The following is a 19,141-nucleotide window of genomic DNA, read 5'->3' as shown; positions in this document are numbered from 1 at the left end:
CTCAAGAAAACCTTGTTGGATTTCTGACTTACACACCTATTAAATATTGTATTTGTGGTATCAGTAAGATACTCATTTTATGGTATATTTTAAAGTGACAGTAGGAAACATGATATATTTTATAAAGACATTGTGTGGATTTCTCCAATTTCATGGTTAGACAGTTTTCTAGCATAAGTTAAAAACTAAGAGTCCAAACACAGAGAGCATTGTAGATGTAAGCATTCTGGCTTTAATCGCCTAAGCCTCTGTCCCTCTCAGTCATGGCTAATTTTCTCTACCCAGAAACTCTGTGCGGAGGTTTTAAATATTGGGAATCTGACATTGTGTTACTCTTTTTGTTAGTGATTGCATGTGAATGTCTTGAGAGCAATGAGGCTTTAATTCCAGCAATCAGTATTTTCAGCATTAGTCATGAAATAAACTCAAATCACAAGATCTCACTTGGGAGCTAAGCAACAGAGAAAATCAAAGGCAGCTGAGATAAGCATATTCTCTGTGAGAAACTTTCTAAATCTGAGATGATGGTTGGTTCTAACTCATGTACTACTTTGTACATATTCAAAATGCAGATTCCATTTTGTAAAGTATAGTATCTAGATAGACAGATGATATAGATCAAAAGACAGACAGACAGACAGGTAGATAGATAGATAAATGGATAGATAGATAAATAGATAGATAGATAGATAGATAGATAGCATCTTACGAACTGCTGGACCCATTCCGCTTTTCTGAAAATGCCTCACCGCTCACAAGTTTGTAATTAAAAGAGGGAGGATTTTATAGACAATTTACAATGTGCATGTTTCACAGAAAGTTCTCATCAAAGTGGGTTTAGAGATGCTGTGGTGGTTTTCGTAGAGCCATCTACCTCAAATAGTTCCAAGTGTACGCAGGGAGACACACTCATAAACAAATAAGGGCTATACAAAATGGTACATGTTCTCACGAGGAATGCGCACAAGGCGGAGGGAGTCTTTATGAGGACCATCAATGCCCAGAGGCCATTGAGACAATGATGCGAGCTGCCACGTTCTAGGACTTGCAGAGATTTTGTAGGTACATTCACAGTGTACAATAAGAAATAAAACATCACAATACAAGACAGTAAAAAGGCAGCACAGCCGATCCTCTTTACCTTGTGTGCAAGTTAAAGGTTATAATTGTTTCATTTTTAAAAAAAAAAATGGGTTTTAGTGCCAAAAATATGTGTCTGCCCTAAGAGGATCTTCTATTGAGAAGTTACTTTTTTATTAAAATAAAGTATTAAATTTTCTTCATTCACTCGAAACATTGATTGCATGCCTGTTGTTTGTTGAGTATTTGGGGGTCAGGTATGCTCTGTAATTTCTTTTTACTTAATTCATTCTCAGAACAGATCTGCAAGTTGATTCAGATTATGAATGTCAGGATCCCAGGTGGGTGGTTGCAAATACTCTGGCGAGATAGGGAACAAAGCAGGTACAGTGAGAGCCAAGAATATGGTAGGTTGAATTTGATGTCTTGTTAGAAGATAAGAAGTGTCTATAACGACAATCTATGTATTTACACATCTGGATCTTTGAAGTCAAGCTGAGGTAATAAATGGTCACTTGGGAATCATGAATATTATATGACCACTGAAGCCCTGGAAATGCCTGGGATGATCTAGAGAGAAGGAACAAAAGAAGAGGTCCAATGAGACACTACAGGAAAGGAAAATCCATTACGAGAAAAGAGGGTGAATAATATCTGGGAGAGGGAGAGAGTTGTTAGAGAGAGAGGGAGATGAACTTCTAAGTCACTAGTAATTGTTTGGAGTCAAGATCAGAGCTCAGCCATAGAAAATAGAGAATGAATTTAGCATGCTTGAGTCTCTGGGTTTAACCCCCAGCACTAACATAAAAGAAAAACTAACAAACAACAAGAATAGTAATTAAGCTATCATTACCAGAAAGTATGTCTGTATTTCATATCAACTTATTCAAGCATTATTTGACTTCCCAGCAAGGTCATTAATAATTTGTTGACAATGATTTCATGGAGAGAAAGTTAGATTAAAATGGGACTAGTTAATGAAATAAAAAGAAATAGACATTAAGGCTAAAAGAAAGCAGAAGTTAAAGGTACAGGTCAGAGAAATAATAGGAAGATTCTGGAAAACACTAGAAAAGATCAGGAAGATGGGTGGAGCAATGGAGAAGAAGCTGTACCTCCTCAGTGCTGCTGCAGGGAACGTCCCTGTCAATCCTGCAGCCAGCAAGCAACGTCCATCCCTCTACTCTCTCAATTCTTCCTAGGACCTATCTTGCTCTACGTCTATCCTGCCTACAAATGTGTTTACTTGTTAAAAGTCGAGAGTTCTGCCCTTAAAAATATATTCTCCATTATATCAAGGACCCCATTTGTTCTATTCAAAGTCCAACATTTGAGATTAGTTAAATAAAAACTCAAATAATTGTTATACTACACAAGAGGTGGAGCAAAGGAGAATACAAAGAGGAGGGGGAAAGAGAGATGATGAGAGAGCTCAAGGAAGATTGAGAAAGAGAGGGTGGGAAGGAGAGACAGAGAGGGAGAGAGAAAATAATTCCTTTTGGCCATAGGCACGTACGAATTATGTTTTCCTTCCATTAATTGTGATACTACATTGTCCAGTGCACACATACATGCACTATTTTTAAAGTTAAAATATGTAATTGGTTTTGGATCATCAGATACAAAATACCAAGGGTGAGATTAAAAAGTAAAATGTTTTCACTGAGCAGGCAACATGTGTAATGGAATTTTATGATGTTTATTGACCTGTTGGCCTAGTTTTAAGCCTATGACTACCTGGAAAACTGATGTCTACTAACTTTATTACAAAACTCAGATGAAAAAACTCCTCTAAATTTTCATCACAGACATACTACACACACGCACACACACACACACACACACACACACACACACACATACATACACACATACGCATACACACATTAATGACAGTTTGTAAGGTACAACCTTCAAGAACTCCTTGAATTAAAATGTTCCCCCAAACACCTCCACAGTGAAATTAAATCAAACTGCCTTTCACTGAAAGTCTTGGCAATGGGGTAGCCTCTTGTCTCCAAGTTAGCAGTAAGCTGTAAGTTTAACACATGTGGAAACAATACATTAGTTGAACTTGCTAAAAGACCTTTGACAGATAGTCTCCTTGAATATCTAATAAGAGGAATAGTGTTCCAAAATGGAGAAAAAAATAATGTCTGGTTTCATTTAATTCTCCGTTGATAATGTAGGTCATGAATAGAATTGTACACAAAGCTTTTCATGGTGAGTAATGTTGATGGTTCTTCAACTTTGGAACATGTGTGTGTGTGTGTGTGTGTGTGTGTGTGTGTGTGTGTGTGTGTGTGTGTGTGTGTGTGTGTGTGTGTGGATTTTGCCCACTGTACCTCACATACTCAAGCAGAAAAAGTCAATGAAGTCAATTATCGTTAAGAAATAATTGAAATCTGGGCTGGGAAGGTGGCTCAGTGGTAGAGTGCTTGCCTTGCATGCATGAGGCCCTGGGTTCGATTCCTCAGCACCACATAAGCAAAAAGAAAAAAGCCAGAAGTGGCGCTGTGGCTCAAGTGGAAGAGCCCTAGCCTTGAGCTGAAGAGCTGAGGGACAGCTCCCAGGCCCAGAGTTCAGGCCCCATGACCGGAACCCCCCCTCAAAAAAAATAAATAACTGAAATTTAGTTTTGCCAGATCATATACAAGCCTTCATTAAAATTCTTCCTAGAACTTACATGCTGTATGTCTATACTGCTTACAAATGTGTTTACGTGTTAAAAGTTGAGAGTTCTGCCTTTAAAATATTAAAATTGTAAAATACTTACTAACTTTTAAACATATATAAAAACTAAATATTTTTCTTTAAAAATACATCAATTTTCATGCAAAAATACATAGATGGAGAAGAAAATTGAGAGAAAGGGCAATAAAGTTGACAAGAAATGTACTCATTACCTTATTGTAAGGTAACTGAAACCCCTTGACAATAAGAAAATTAATAAAAAATGGAGAATAAAAAAACTGAATGTTTCAGTATGTAGAGATAAAGAATGTGAATGACAACCCCAAAATGAGAAAATAAACTTTTTTCAATAATAACAATTGAAGGTTAAAAGTTAATTTTTGCCCATGAATCTCAATTATATAAGTTATAAGTGTTGAGAAATAATGAGAAAAGGAAGGGGGATTAGAGTTATAAATCCTGGAAGAAAGCTTTTTATGATTTTATGGAAAAGGGGTGATATTAATCAGATGCATTATACTCATAAACAACCATGTTGATTTGAAAACCCTTTGTACCCTACTTAAAGATAACAAAAAGTAAATTACTAGAAACAAAAGACTACAGAAATTAGAAGGATCTTACTCCAGGACATTATCCTCTCCGTTCAGTAAGACATTCCATTTTTAAGTCATTTTGTGAAAGATGAGCTCTTGTACCAGGCATTGTGCTAGTTACATGACAAAGATGTAAAAAAAAAAAAAAAAAAACCTTCAGTCTTTAGCAGTAATTCTCTCATTTCTTTCCTGAGTCTCATGTCTTGCTTCATTTGCATCCCAGTATTGGACAAAAGTATTGAATCTTCCCTTGAAAACAAGAAAGAGTGGAAGAATGATTTAAGATGGCTGAGGACATGGGAAAGATTCTTAGTGAATTTGGCCTTGAGAACCACATGTCTATCAGAAGTCTTTCACTTTTCCATAGTGGATTTTGTCCATTAAAATCTTCACCAAGTTCTTTAGTGAAGACTGATTTTCTATTCTCATGGGAAGAGCACTTTTGTTTTCGAAGATTCAAGACATTCTCATAGGTTGGGTTGTTGAGTCCGAAAATGGAAGAGGAAATGTAGCAAAGACAAATCGCACCCAAATTGCAATTTGTTAAAAATGTCAATAGCAAAAATTGACTGGGAAAGAAATAGATGAGAATTTATGTGACAGGATGGAAATTAATTGGCTGAAAATTAACAACGTGGTACCTGACTTTGTGACAATACTTCTCAGAAAGGAAAATAAAAGTTGTGCAATGCATAGGCTGCATTTATGTCAGTGAAATGTTTAAATTAAAGACATATAGGGGGTTATTGTACCCTGTTCTGATTATATCATATTGCAAAACAAGTATTTAGTTTGCATAATGCACATAAAGAGGGTATTAGCAAATTATGTTTCTTAATCATTTGTGCATTTAATCTATAGATGTCCAGGGGATTCTATACCTCATATATTGTTAGGCATCAAGCTAATGAAATAATATGTAAGATATAGGAAGAGTAGGCAACTTACCTATAAACAAGAAAGTCTATGTTACACAAAGATGTGTGTGTATATATATGCATATATACATATATTTATGTCACCATACTTTAAGCTAAGAAAATAGTTTAAAAATGGGAGGTACTTGTGATACCTCATTTGCATGTGAATTTGTGTGTGTACTGGGGAATCACCAAAGAAAAACCTTTTCCAAAGACACAATGAATAAAGTATAATGAGAAACCTGAGGGAAATAATTAAGGTATACCAACATGCAATGAATTAGAAAGAAAATGGAAGTTTCTAACGAGATCCTACAATAGAATTTTAGACACTGACTTTTAGTTAGTGACATCACATTTTCTTTGATTGCCTAAAAATTCCTATGATTATGTAGTACAAACAACTACTACCATTAGAAAATTACCTTACAATTCAGGAAAGTTGTTGATTTATAGAATTACAAAGAGGTCAAATCTGGATTAGTAATGATACAAAGGCCATATCACTTTTATCCTATTCTTTATTCAGTTTTCATCAAAGAACAACTTTTGGCTGAATAAATTTACCCTCCACATTTTTGTGTGAATTTAATTTTTAAAAAATCTATTAGAAGACATTATAGGTCAGCTGGCTTTTTCCTTTTCAGGTGTTATCTTTTCCATTGTTATTTAAGGAATGGCCCTTTGGTTTCTTGAGATTCTTTAGCAGTTTCCATCTTCCATGTTTATCTGAGACATGACTATTTTACACCTATCTAGCTTTTTATAACCAGGTCAGAGATTTTTCCCTTCATAACATGTTCCTCTATGGAAAATTCCATCTTTGAATAGCAACTCATCCCCTTCAGTCATGGAGAATAAACTACTTTAACCTTTGAAAACTCTATACAAACATGTCTTGTACTCACTTCTAGTGGACACAGTGCATCACTGCTGTCTAATTCCTTGATATGTTTCCCAATAATGGCATCTGAATCCGTGACTACTGGTATGGCATTTGCATATTCCATGGAATAATGTGGTATACCCCTCCCCCATTTTATTTTACAGATACTGCCAGGGAATTCTGATTTTCTATCTAGTTGATCTCTTCATGGTAGGCAAACATTTGTGAAACCTTCAAATCTTTACTCTGCACCATTGTCATCAGCATCACAGAATTCACCAACCCCAGTTCTTATTATGTAAACTGGAGCAATGAAGCTCACTTTCTAAATTGTTTGGAATTCTCTCATGTGTTTATTCATAGCCAATGAAAGACCCTGAGTTGGGTGATTCAGAATGTTAAAGGAGAAGGTATCCTTTCTGGGTGCATAGCATGATTTGTACATCATTACTTATCAAATGATGACTTTGATGTTCACTAAAGAGACAAGCCATGCAAAGATCTTCTGAATCCAACTTGTTCGACTATGTTGATCCTTTTATATTCTCAATAAACATGAGGTCTAAGTGAAAGCAAACCATTTCAAATCTGTAAGTGAAACAATAGATTTTATGGTAAGGCAGATTGAGAAGGACATTTTCACCTAAAATCCTCTACCTCCAAAGTAGACTTGAGGGTTCACCTCTTAATCCCAGCACTTCAGAGGCTAAAGGATGAGTTCATGATCAGCCTGAGCACACAAGTAAGACCTTTCTAAAAAATAACTAAAACTGTTCAAAAATATACTTCCAATCACTTGCATATTTATAACTCATGTATGGAACTAATATCTTTTTTTGCCATGATCATAAGGTAATCCATAACCATAGGTTGTCTTTATCTATCCTAATGCTAAGACTGCCTGGGATTTGGGGTACACACAGAGTGACATCAATTTGGACATCAACTTATGTGTTTGATTTTTGTTTTTCTTATTTAGGTAGTAGGGCAGATCTTGAAAGAACAGGAACAACTAAGGCCCAGAACATTTCCTAGTGCCCCGCTAACATATTCATTCCTTTGGAATGTAAATTCCAAGCTTACCAGAGAATAATGGATGCATTTCAAAGGGCCACAGAATTGAATTGTGCAGGCTGTTCAAGGAGGTGATCAATGATAACAAAATGCTCTGTTTTCTTCCCAGACAAATTCTGCAAAGTACACACAAACTTTCTTCTCGTCTACATAAAATTACCCTCTCACATTTTTTTAAAAATCGTTAAGTTCTCCCTATCATCTACTTACCCTCTTTTTAACAGGTACAACTACTTCCTCCTACCTCAATCACTTTCTGTGTGGGATTAAGAAATTCAACTGGTAAGGTGGTCAGTGGACAGTAAACCTAGTTATAACACGTAAAAGAAAGACATAACGATGTTTTAAAACTGGGAACCGCAGGTCATCCAAGAGGAATATTTCTGCTCAAAGGAAGCTGATTTTTGTCATATTCTAATACAGTCTCCATATTGCTATTCCACACATATTTTTTTTTCAGAAGAAGCAGGAAATCCAGATTATTTTGTGACATGTTCCAGGATTTAAATGTTGACAACTAATTCAATTAATTTTTAGACATCATGTAGGCAAATACAATGTGGGCCAAATAAAACATCTGGAGGCAATGGGATACAATGTTTTACTTCTATTTACTTTTCTCTCCTACATTTTCATTCTTCTTGAGATCTTAGCTGCTCTATAAAACTTTCCTTGACTTTCCTCCAAATGGCACGCAACTTACTTCATCCCCTTCTCTGATGAATCTCATCTAGTCTCTCCTAGACTGCATTTATTCCATCAAGGGATGACACTGCATTTGTTTTTCTGCCATCCTCATGTTAAATCATATCAACTCTAATCTCCTTCAGGTGGGATACTGTCCTGGGCATCTTGTGTGTGGCCTCCCAGATCCTTAGAATGTGGCTTTACATGGAGTAAAAGGTCTTCTCAGATATATTTAAGGATCAGAAGATATGATCATCCTCAATTACTTAGTGATCTGTAAATTCAGTGGCACATGTCCTTGGACTACTTGGGACAGACAGGAAAAAAAGACCCAGATAGAGCAGAAGGCCATGGAAAACTCCAGGCAGAGACTACAGTACTGCACTCAAGATCTCAGGAGAGCTTGGAGTGAACCAAGGAAGCTTAAAGAACTGAGTGAGAATCTCCTTTCTGTGACCGTCCAAGTAAGTGTGGTCCTGCTGAGACTTTAATTTCAGATTTCTTGTGTGCACAACAAGAGTAAAATGAATTTCTGTTACTTTAAACCACGTCATTTATGGTAATCTGCTATGTAATACTTTGAAAACTAATGAAGAGATTGTATAACTTTGTATCCCCCCAAATACCTACCACATAGTGTAGGATATTAAAGTCAGACAGGAAATACATGTGGATTCTCTGGACTCAAAAGAATAAATCTCAGTCGTTTTGAGTTTATGAGTTTTCTTGCACACTTCATGCATTATAGCCAAACGATATGATTTCATGCTTCATAAATACCGCTTTTGAACGGACTTATTAAAGCTCAGTAATCAAACCAGCAACTGTTTATTAGAATGAGGAATCTTTATAACTAGTTCTTCTCCAAAGAAGTACTTAAAATACGGCTCTCTGTAGACAAGAAAAGAGAAACAGTTATTTCTTCCAAGTCAGATATTTCTGAACTATACTGAGCTGGAGTGTGAAGGACCCTGTGTTTCCTAAGGAAAGTGATCTATTGTCTTCTAAAGCAGAATAGCAGCGCAGAGAGAGCTATGATGGCAAGGAGGTGTGGATATGAACCGTGGTTGCCCCTGGCTACTAGCTTTTAAGACCTTGGGCAAATTATTTAACCTCTGCTGAGGAGGTGGTATTTGTGGGAGGATGCAATAAACACTATTAAGTATTTAATTTTTTAAAAAATAAATAACCATTCTTCCTGAGAATCTGGAGGTAGAAGCTGCTTAAAATGTTACCAACTTACACAGATTTTCAGTGTGCTATTTTCTCTTGATTGAGGAATTAAAGTTGGGGAAAAAATGGATTCACTTAAACTACTGGTTTGAATTTAAAGGTATTAAGTTGGATTTCCTACTCTTCAAATGCAGTCCAGATTTATTTTCTATAGTTCCTGAAAAGCTGGTGGGAAGGTAGAACTATAAAGCTGCTTGCTGAGGAAACCACGAGACCCATTAAATCCTGGAATTGTTAAATTTTTCCCCCTTTACTAAAATTAATTTTAAAAAATCAAATTCGGCCTTGGATCTACATGAAACACACTCCTTGTTGGCTGTTAATTGAAGCTTGGTGCTCATAATCTCATTATGATTCACAAGGAGAAAGTCATAAAGATGAAATCATGTACCCACAACTAGCATCATTTCAATGTCAAGGCTTTTGTGAGGAAACATATCTCTTCAATTATGTTTTTACCATATCCACTCAATTGATGCATATTCAACATCATTCCAGCGGATGCTGGTCATTTTGTCACTTTTCCTATGAGTATTTCTTAAGCAGAAATACAACTGCAAGACCTCTTGAGAGACAATGGCTTTTATTCCAGCTCTTTCAAAACAGTCCAATGGCTTTTATAAGAGGAAAGAAGTTCACCTAAGAGAATCATGTTCAGACATATCAGTCTCCCAAATAGACATGTAGTAAATTAAACTACATAAATATAATTTTTGAGATCTTCAGTTTTCCATTGGTAGAGGAAACATGCTGTTATAACTTAAATGACATTATAGTCATGTTTTGAAACAGGTTTTAGTTTTCATGTCCAGAGAAAGAATAATGCTTTCAGTGTCATGTAGCTAAAGTGATGATGCTATTGGATATTGTAATGCATGGGGCAGTCCCTACAGAAATAAATTACATGACTCAAAATGTGAGTAATACCACTGTGGAGAAAAAATGATAGAATAGATAAACATAACAGGTAAGAAATTTGGAGACCATTTAAATTGGGGGAATAAATAGCTATTATGGGACATACTCACACTAGAGCAAAGAGTAAGACTTACAATGAGACAGAAAAGTGAAATTATATGAAGGGAGTAGACACATACAAATTCACATATGAAGCATGAATTGGAATGTACAGCTAAGGGTAAAAGAGCCACATTCAATCAGATTTCCAGTAGGTATCAGATTTCCTTAATACCTTTGTTTGTTAGACAGTTCAAAACTAAAATGAAAATAACTAGGTTTTGCCCTTAGATATGCAAATTTATATAATATTTAACGAGTCCTAAAGGTGCTTAGTCAATTGGGTTTTATCAGATAGGGAACTAAATTTAGGTTGGCAGGTATTACTGAGCATAGGCAATTAAATTACAAAAATAGGGTGAACTGAGAGAAGACAGAGAAGGAAACGGTATGAGTGAAAATGTTCTCTAATATTGCTGTCGATTAAACTGTCCAAACCAGTATTTTGCCTAAATTTATAGGATAAATGACAGAGGTTTGAGATGATCACTTAAAGGTCCCAGTTGGGTTGGGAGAGATGGAAGACAACAATGGGAGGGGTGATATGTATCAAGATGCCTTGACCTCATATATTAACCTGTTGAATTGAAACTCCTTTGTACAACTACTTAAACCAAAAACATGCTGAAACAAGGTTGACCCATTGTGACAATGAGACATACAAGACACTATGTTGAAAACAAATTTCACAACTTTGAGGGGGAGGGTGGAGAATTGGGGAAGGTGGAAAGGGAAGGGATAGTAAGGGAAAAACAAAGGAGGTGGTAACAATGCTCAATAAAAAAAGTTCTTATTACTTTAGTCATGTAATTGTGACCCCTCTGTACAGTATCTTTAAGATAAAAACTACTTTTTAAAAAACTTAAAAGGTACTTTCTTCTCATATCCTAGGTATATTCTATTGTATGCCTGAAATTTACTAAAACAGTAGAACTCTTTATGGCTTCCTCTATAAAGGGAATATCCTATCTTCTTTGTGGTAGTAATTATCCATCTATACATCTATTTTAAGCATATTTAATTACATTTTGAAAACTAGACATATTTATTGTGTGTAAACCATAACTCAGTAAACTGACTTCTTATCACAAAAACGTACAAATTTCATAAAGAAACCCTAAAAACACCCAACAGTTGGGAGTAGTGAGACTCTGAGTACTGAATGAGGTAAACGTCTAACTTTTGGGAATGGAAGCTAAGAGACAATGTGTTAAATGAATAACCAAAAAATAATAGTAATAACTATAATTTATCATTAGCCTAGCTTCAAAAGAACAAACACATGCAAAGTCCTTCCCAATGACTGTGTCTAACAAAGGAGATATTGAATGGCATCTGGATGCACAGTTTCTGGAATATTTCCAGGGAGGTGCAATGGGAAGTCATGATTTATCACATCATTTTCCTTCAATGTTTTAAACCACATGTATAAATTATTTTGCTGATTGTATTATTTAAAACTTAAACAAATACATGACAAACTTAGCTCTAAAGTTTAGACGTAGGACCCCTTGAATTGTCTTTGATATCCCAGCCCTGAGCCTTTATTAACCTCTACAGATATTACAGTTAATAGCTCTTTTACATCATAGTTGATTTTATAATTAACCGTCCCATAGTGGCCCATAGAGAGGGAATTTTTTTTTCACATTTATTATTTCTGCCTACATTTTTAGCAGCCCTGTTAAATCGTATCCAGGCCCTCGAGCAACAGACTCTGAGGTAGGGATTTTGTTAGGGGCCTTTGGGGAAATCACATGGGAACCACACATGTGTAGGAATGGAGGTAGCAGGATGGGAGGAGTTAAAATGGGCTCAGCTCATTCAATAGGACTTCTGGTGTTAGGCTGTAGATAACTGTGGAGCTGAGATGGCCCTTCCGGATTAGAGGCCAGAGAAGCTGAGCTTTCTCCCCTCCAGTTGACAAGTTATTACTTGTGTGCTCCAGCACGGATGAGGAAGCACTCTTCAGCGGGAAAGGCCCTAAAAGGAACGATCTGGAAGCTTAAGTGAAGAGTGATTCCACAGTGGTCAAGTCTTATTCCAGGGCTCGTGTCTGAGCAGTGCATCTCATAGACCCTGAAATCTCCGTTTTATAGATGATTTTTATGATCCTCAACAATTCCCTTCCCATAAAGCCCATCTTCATGACACGTTTTCATCTCTTCATGTCATATTTCCTTCACCCCATTAAAATTTGCTCCTTATTCTCTCTTTCCTATGCCTTTAAGCATCCACTTTTCCACCTCAAATGACATTTTTATTTTTTTTGTCCATGAAAAGAAATACTCTCACTCAAGAGTATGTTAAACATGAATAGGGCTTCTAAATTAAGTATGGACTTGTAATTTCATTAAAAATATTTTTATGTTTTCTGTGCTTATTGAAAAACCTACCAGCCATCAAAACTTCCTTTTCCATGTCATGTACTTATTTGTTTGTTTACTTTTATGACAGTGAGGTCTGAGGACAGGACTTTATGCTTGCTAAGCAGACGCTCTATCCCTTTGGATAAGCACCCTGTCGGATTTTTAGTTTAGTTTTTTTTTTTTTCAAAAGCAGTCTCACTTTTAGCCTGCCTTTGTCCAGATGGCAGTTCTCCAATTGATGCTCCCATGTAGCTAGGATACAACTACATCACGTCAAACTCAGTTTTGTTATTGCTTGAGATCCACGCTAATGCATGTTTTGCTCAGCCTGACTGTGACGTAGAATATCAATGTGTGACTTCCAAGTCATTATGATTTATGTGTGTTCATGTGTTCACTGCATCTGGCTAAAGGTTATATTTTAAGACTATAATTTTTTTGATTTTTAGGAGTTTTGGGTTCAAATGCGGCCTTTACCTAATTTAACTAATCTTCAATTTTTCAAAACTGTTAAAAATCCATTAAGGGGCTGAGAAGGTGGATCAGTGGTAGAATGCTTGCCTTGCATGCATGAGGCCCTGGGTTCCATTCCTAAGCACCACATAAGTAGAAAAATCCGGAAGTGGTGTTGTGGTTCAAGTGGTAGAGTGCTAGCCTTGAGCTGAAGACCTGAGGGACAGTGCCCAGGCCCAGAGTTCAGGCCCACAACAACAACAAAAAAATCCATTAAGATGAAAATGGGAAAAACATTTTATAGAATGGTATATGTCAAGTGGAACAATTAGATGTCTATTTTACCAAGTATGCTTAATAGGCATGAGATTACTGGGAGTTTGCTTTTATTCTTTTTCTCTCTTTTGTGTGTGTTAAAATATCTTATTATTCCATACTTTCTGCTTTCAATCATGTTGACTCATAAGTTACTTGTTGATTAAACACATTAGTTGTCCTATCTATAGAACTGTGGATTTGCATATAGGATGAAGACTGAAAGAAATTTAAGTTGTTATATAGTTTTATATATGGTTGTTGGGATTAAAACAAACAAAAATACTCACTTGTAGGTAGTTATGGAGTAAAACCTGTGTCCTCCCAAAATGTGTATATTGAGTATCTAATGTGATGGTATCTCCACTGTAATGGTATTTGGGAATGAAATTTTGAGAGTCTATGTTAGATGAGGACATGAAATGAGTCCCTTCTGATGAAATTATTCATTTTAGAATAAGAGGCATGAGAGAACTAATTGCTGCTGTCTGGCATATAAGCATATAGTGAGAAAGGAGCCATTTACAAACCAGGCAAAAAACTTGTGTCCGAAGCATCCATGCTGGAACTATCATTTAAACTTTCAGCCTCCAGAAGGATTAGATGATACATTTTCAGTTATTTTGTCTACAGTATTCCATTATTCCATGCTGAGAAGAATAAGATTTTGTTCTAGCTAATAAATAGAGCTAATTTAGGTGGTCTGGGAACAAGCAAAATGTGAACAAATCTGGCTTGGCTTTCCTCTCTGAAGTTCAATGAACTTACTAGGCAAGACTGCAGTTTGCACCACACAAAGTAGACCCAAGCAAAGCTTTTAAATGCTAATTTGGAAGTAGGAATGAGTGTGGTTCAATCTGTAGCAGCAAGGTAAGAAAAAAGTAAATGAGCAATACCAAGAACTTTTCTGAAGTACATAAACATGTCGCCAGAGTTAGGGAAGTCAGTAAACTGTAGACAGGCCCAAGGCAACAAATGTGGCCACCTTCTCTGGAAAGGCAGCTCAAAGAGATGAGTGGAGGGTGTAGGCAGGACAGGAGATTCATTCAAAGCGTGCTTTCAACAGGAAGAATCAAGACCCTAAAATTAGTTACACAAGTTTTGGGAGCATTGAGTGTTTCATGGGAAAGAGAAAGGCCTGGGCCTTCCCTAGGAACAGCACAGGTCATTTTAGATGAGTCGTGGTATCATACCATGATGTCAGCATCTATCAGGCCTAAACACCAATCTCCTTAGCTTATGGGGTCTCTGTCCCACGATGTTCATCAATCAGGCTCATACCTGAGATCTAAAGTAAGTGTAGGGGAGACCAACTCAGGAGAGTCCAGAAGGAAAGAAAGGAAATAAGATAGAGTAAGAACAAAATGAAGTTTTAGGTCACTTATTTTGTCCTTCAGATATATGGTTATCACTCTGATTATTATTGAAGTCAAATGGATAGTGAATGGTATGGGTTTAGTTCAGGTCATTGTAACTGTCCTGTGAATCTCTTCTGTGTCCTATTTAATGTAAGAGCCATTGAAGAAGCAAATGTCTGTTTGAGTAATGACTATTAACCCATGGCCAAAGATTATTACAACGAAGTACATTACAATGAAATCCATTTGTACAATCAATATGTGCTAAAAAAAATGTGGGGGGAAAATTGCAACAGTGATTATCAACCTTTCCATAAACACACACACACGTACACACCTATTCACAGATACAAACAAATACATTTATATATATTCACATATATAAATACAAATTATATACCTATGAAATATATTCCATATGTATGTCATATACAACTGAATGATATATTTATGGATTATATTATATATAAATTTATGTATAAATACATGAATATAAGTTGGTTTGCGATTCACACAGGTGTTTGAGCTTCTGTTTTTTTGTGTGTATAGATTTCTTAGTTAAAATAATACAATGAAAATATATAATCAACTACTCTCTGATGTAAAGAAATGTGTCTCAGAATCTATATACGAAGTGAACACACCAGAGCAAACCTCATGACTTTCATTACTGTTGACATTCCACTCTAAAAGTTTGAATGAGCAATCAGTGTTATGATTCATGGACTCGTCTAAATCACACTAAATACTAAACATCACACTAAGAACTAGGAAACAAGCTGGAGTGGGGAAGTCATCTTTTTTTTTTAAGGTCCTGCAGCATAAACTCAGAACTTGGACACTGTCCCTGAGCTTTTTCGTGCTCAAGGATAGTGCTCTATCACTTGAGCCACAGAGCCTTTTCTGGCTTTTTTTTTTGAGTTGCTTATTGGAGATAAGAGTCTCATGGAATTCCTTGTCTGGGCTGGCTTCGAACTCAGATCTCAGCCTCCTGAGTTGCTAGGATTACAGGTGTGAGTCACCAATGCCTGGCTCAGGAAGTCACTCTTTGAAAAGTATAATCCTGCTTACTGAAGTAGTCATGAGAGACCAAGATCATGGAAAAACACAAAACAACAGCAACAACTACAGCGAAAAACCAAACCCATCACATAGAAAAGCACAAAGGGTAACTCAGCATCATTGGATGAAGTTTTTAGGGGAGCTTTGGGGAATTAAATATCAGTTAAGACGGAGGCCAGAATTTCATATTTACAAAGGGGTAAGTGTTTGACCAACACCCCAAGATTTTAGCTAAGATGTGGTAGCAGTAGAGTGAAGCTGGATACAGAGGCATGCTCGTGAAGACGAGCTTCAAAGCAACCCCTTTCTCGACCATGCAAACGTGATCCACTGCCACCAGAAAGCAAACGTGAGTTTTGCACGGAGGCTGCGCCATCATGCCGTTGATGCAATGATTCCCATGAGATGGGGTTGTCAGGAGAGACTCGTAAAGAATACCTGCAAAATGACCTTTGGGTACATTTAGCAAAATGTCTTTCTCCAAAAACAGTTGTGATACCATCTTTAACCTGCTCTTTGGAACACTGGCTAGGGGTCTTCTAACAGGCATAATCTCAAACCTAAAGCTTTCTACAGAGAACTCTTCTGTCTCATTTGAGTTAGCAGTTTGGTGCCCGGGGTCCTGACTCAGGGTGACATGTTAGATTCAAACACCCTCTTCCTCCAATTCCTGGGAAAACCTTCCCATTTCCGCGAAACCTCCACAGGGATTCATATAAAAGATCCTGTCTGATCTCTTGCAAAGCTGATTAAGAACCAAGAAAGTAGAGTACATGGCTACTTGGCTCGGTTTCCTGCCCTGTTTTTGTTGTTGTTGTTTTAGACTATATTAAATGTACAAAGGGTCACACTGAAATATTTCCATACACGCATAAAATATACTCTAACTGTATTTTCCTCCTCCACTGGTATGTAATGCCTCTTTTTATACAATTGGAACGGGTTTTATGATTCTATTTTATACATCTTATATTTCACCCCCATCGCCCTCATTTCCTTTCCTCTTTCCCCTTACTTCTCCCCACTTTCAAACTGCCCCTCTTTTACATTCATATCATTTTCTCTACGTCTGGAAACTACATGAGAGAAGCATGCAGTGTTTTTCTTTCTGGGTCTGGCTTATGTCATTTAACGTGATAACCTCCAATTCTATCCATTCTCCTACAAAAGACATAATTTCATTCCTCTTGGAGACTGGATCATATTGAGCATGTGCTTTTGTTCTTGTATTTGCTTTGGCTTTAATAAGCTCCCTCTGTGAAAACCCTTTATATCTGTCCATGAATTCTTTCACTAGCAAGACCGAGAGCCTGCCGCTCATCCTCTGACACTCAGTGTGGACAAGGGGGGAAAATGGGCATACAGGGAATAAGATGAGCAGTGAAAATTGAGAAACAGCAGGCCATAGAATTAGATGTATTATAAAGATCTTCCTCAGAGTTGGTTAATATGATTATGATAATATGAATAAAGACTAAATGAAAAGATTTCATCAGATAGTGAAATCCATGGCAAATAATAGCAACAGCAAACTGGTTGAAGTAATGAAAATATTATGAGAAAAAATAAGATATTGATTTGTGGGTCATGGAGAAAGAGTCTAACATTAAATTAATTCCTAATTTTTGTCAAAAAGAAATACTTAAGCAGAACATGTTTTGGAACTGTAATGTCAACACATTTGAAAACTTAGAGAAGACATACACCCATCAATTCACTAGACGCTATGTACTCTCTGTAGTATAAATTCAATTATAAATCATGTCTAGATACATCATTGCAAATCTGGACAATCAAAGCACAGAACAGGTTTAAAGGAAAAAGACATCAAATCCATAAGCAATAACCTCTCAGATGTTCTTCCAATTAAAATCTTGGAAACCAAGAAGCAATTGTCTTCAACACTTTATCAGTAGAAGGGTATTTTGACCATATCTGCTTTAAGGAATGCTGTCTTAAAATATTGACTCTACCACTAAATGGATGAGTAATATTCAAAGTCCTCCGAAGTTCTAAACCATAGTTACATATGCGAAACATATATACAGTGATGTCACATGAAGCTTACAGTTATTATTAGGATTACATATAATGCTGTAAAACATATATTTGGTATAGTACATATATTGTCTTGTTGTTATTAAGTGTACAGTTTAATAGTATTAATGTCAATCACTTTGTTATGCAACCAACCTCCTGAAATCTTTGTCTATTCAAATTTTTAAACATTAATTCCCTATTCACTCTTCCCCCTTCCTGAGCACCACTAAACCATTGTCTGGGTTTGTGCATTTGAAATTCAGATCCTCCAGGAAAGTTCTATAGGGGAAATCCTATAATGCCTATCTTGGTTTGGCTATGCTGGGTGTCAGAATCTCCCACCTTTTTATGACTGAATAGTATTCCCTTGCATTTACAAGCCACAATTGCTTTATCCATTCCTCTGGACATTCAGATTTTCTTTTTACTTCTACATTTCTTCTGCTGTAACTAATGCCTCCATAAAAATTGTGGACAAATACGTGAAACTAAGCTGTAAAATCTTTTGGGTAAAAGCTGGGCACCAGTGGCTCACGCCTGTAAACCTATCTACTCAGGAGGCTGAGATCTGAAGATCACAGTTCAAAGCCAGCCTGGGCAGGAAAGTCTGTGAAGACTCTTATCTCCAATTAACTACCAGAAAACTGGAAGAAGCACTGTGGCTCAAGTGGTAAACAGTGCCCAGGCTCAGAGTTCAAGCATCACTACTGACAAAAAGAAAAAAAAATCTTTTGGGTGAATACCCAGAGGTGAAATTGCTAGGTTTTATTATGGAGCTTCCCCCACTCCCTGAACTTAGGGCCAGGGCACTGTCCCTGAGCTTCTTTTGCTCAAGGCTAGTGCTCTACCACTTGTGCTACAGCACCACTTCTCTTTTTTTCTGTTTAATGTGGTACTGAGGAATCAAACCCAGGGCTTCATGCATGCCAGGCAAGCAGTCTACCACTAAGCCACATTCCTAGCCCTGTGATTCTTTTTAAACATAGTTACTATTATATTTTTAATAGTTACATTAAGGTATCAGTTTTTTACTCAATGACAGGAAAGATTATCCAATAAGTTTCAAAGTATATGGCAATGATTATGGGATAAATTTTAGAGTAGCATAGCTCAAGTTAAGGCAATATTGTAACCCAACAGATTTGTTTGGCTACTGGGCGTCTTTACTTATGTTTCCTGTGTTCCACTCTTCTTTTATGTATTAAAGAAAAGAGGAGAAAAGTCCTGTTTTGGTGAATAGATAAGCGAATTTATGTAAAGATACTGTGAAGTACTTTGAAGAAACTCTTAGACTCTAGCCAATCTTTGTAGCATTGTTCATCTGAAAAGATACTTCAACACTTGTACAAAATACATT

This window comes from Dipodomys spectabilis, unplaced genomic scaffold (assembly GCF_019054845.1).
Source record: "Dipodomys spectabilis isolate Male_0828 unplaced genomic scaffold, ASM1905484v1 ptg000021l, whole genome shotgun sequence".
NCBI lineage: Eukaryota > Metazoa > Chordata > Mammalia > Rodentia > Heteromyidae > Dipodomys > Dipodomys spectabilis.
This window is presented reverse-complemented; position numbering follows the sequence as displayed.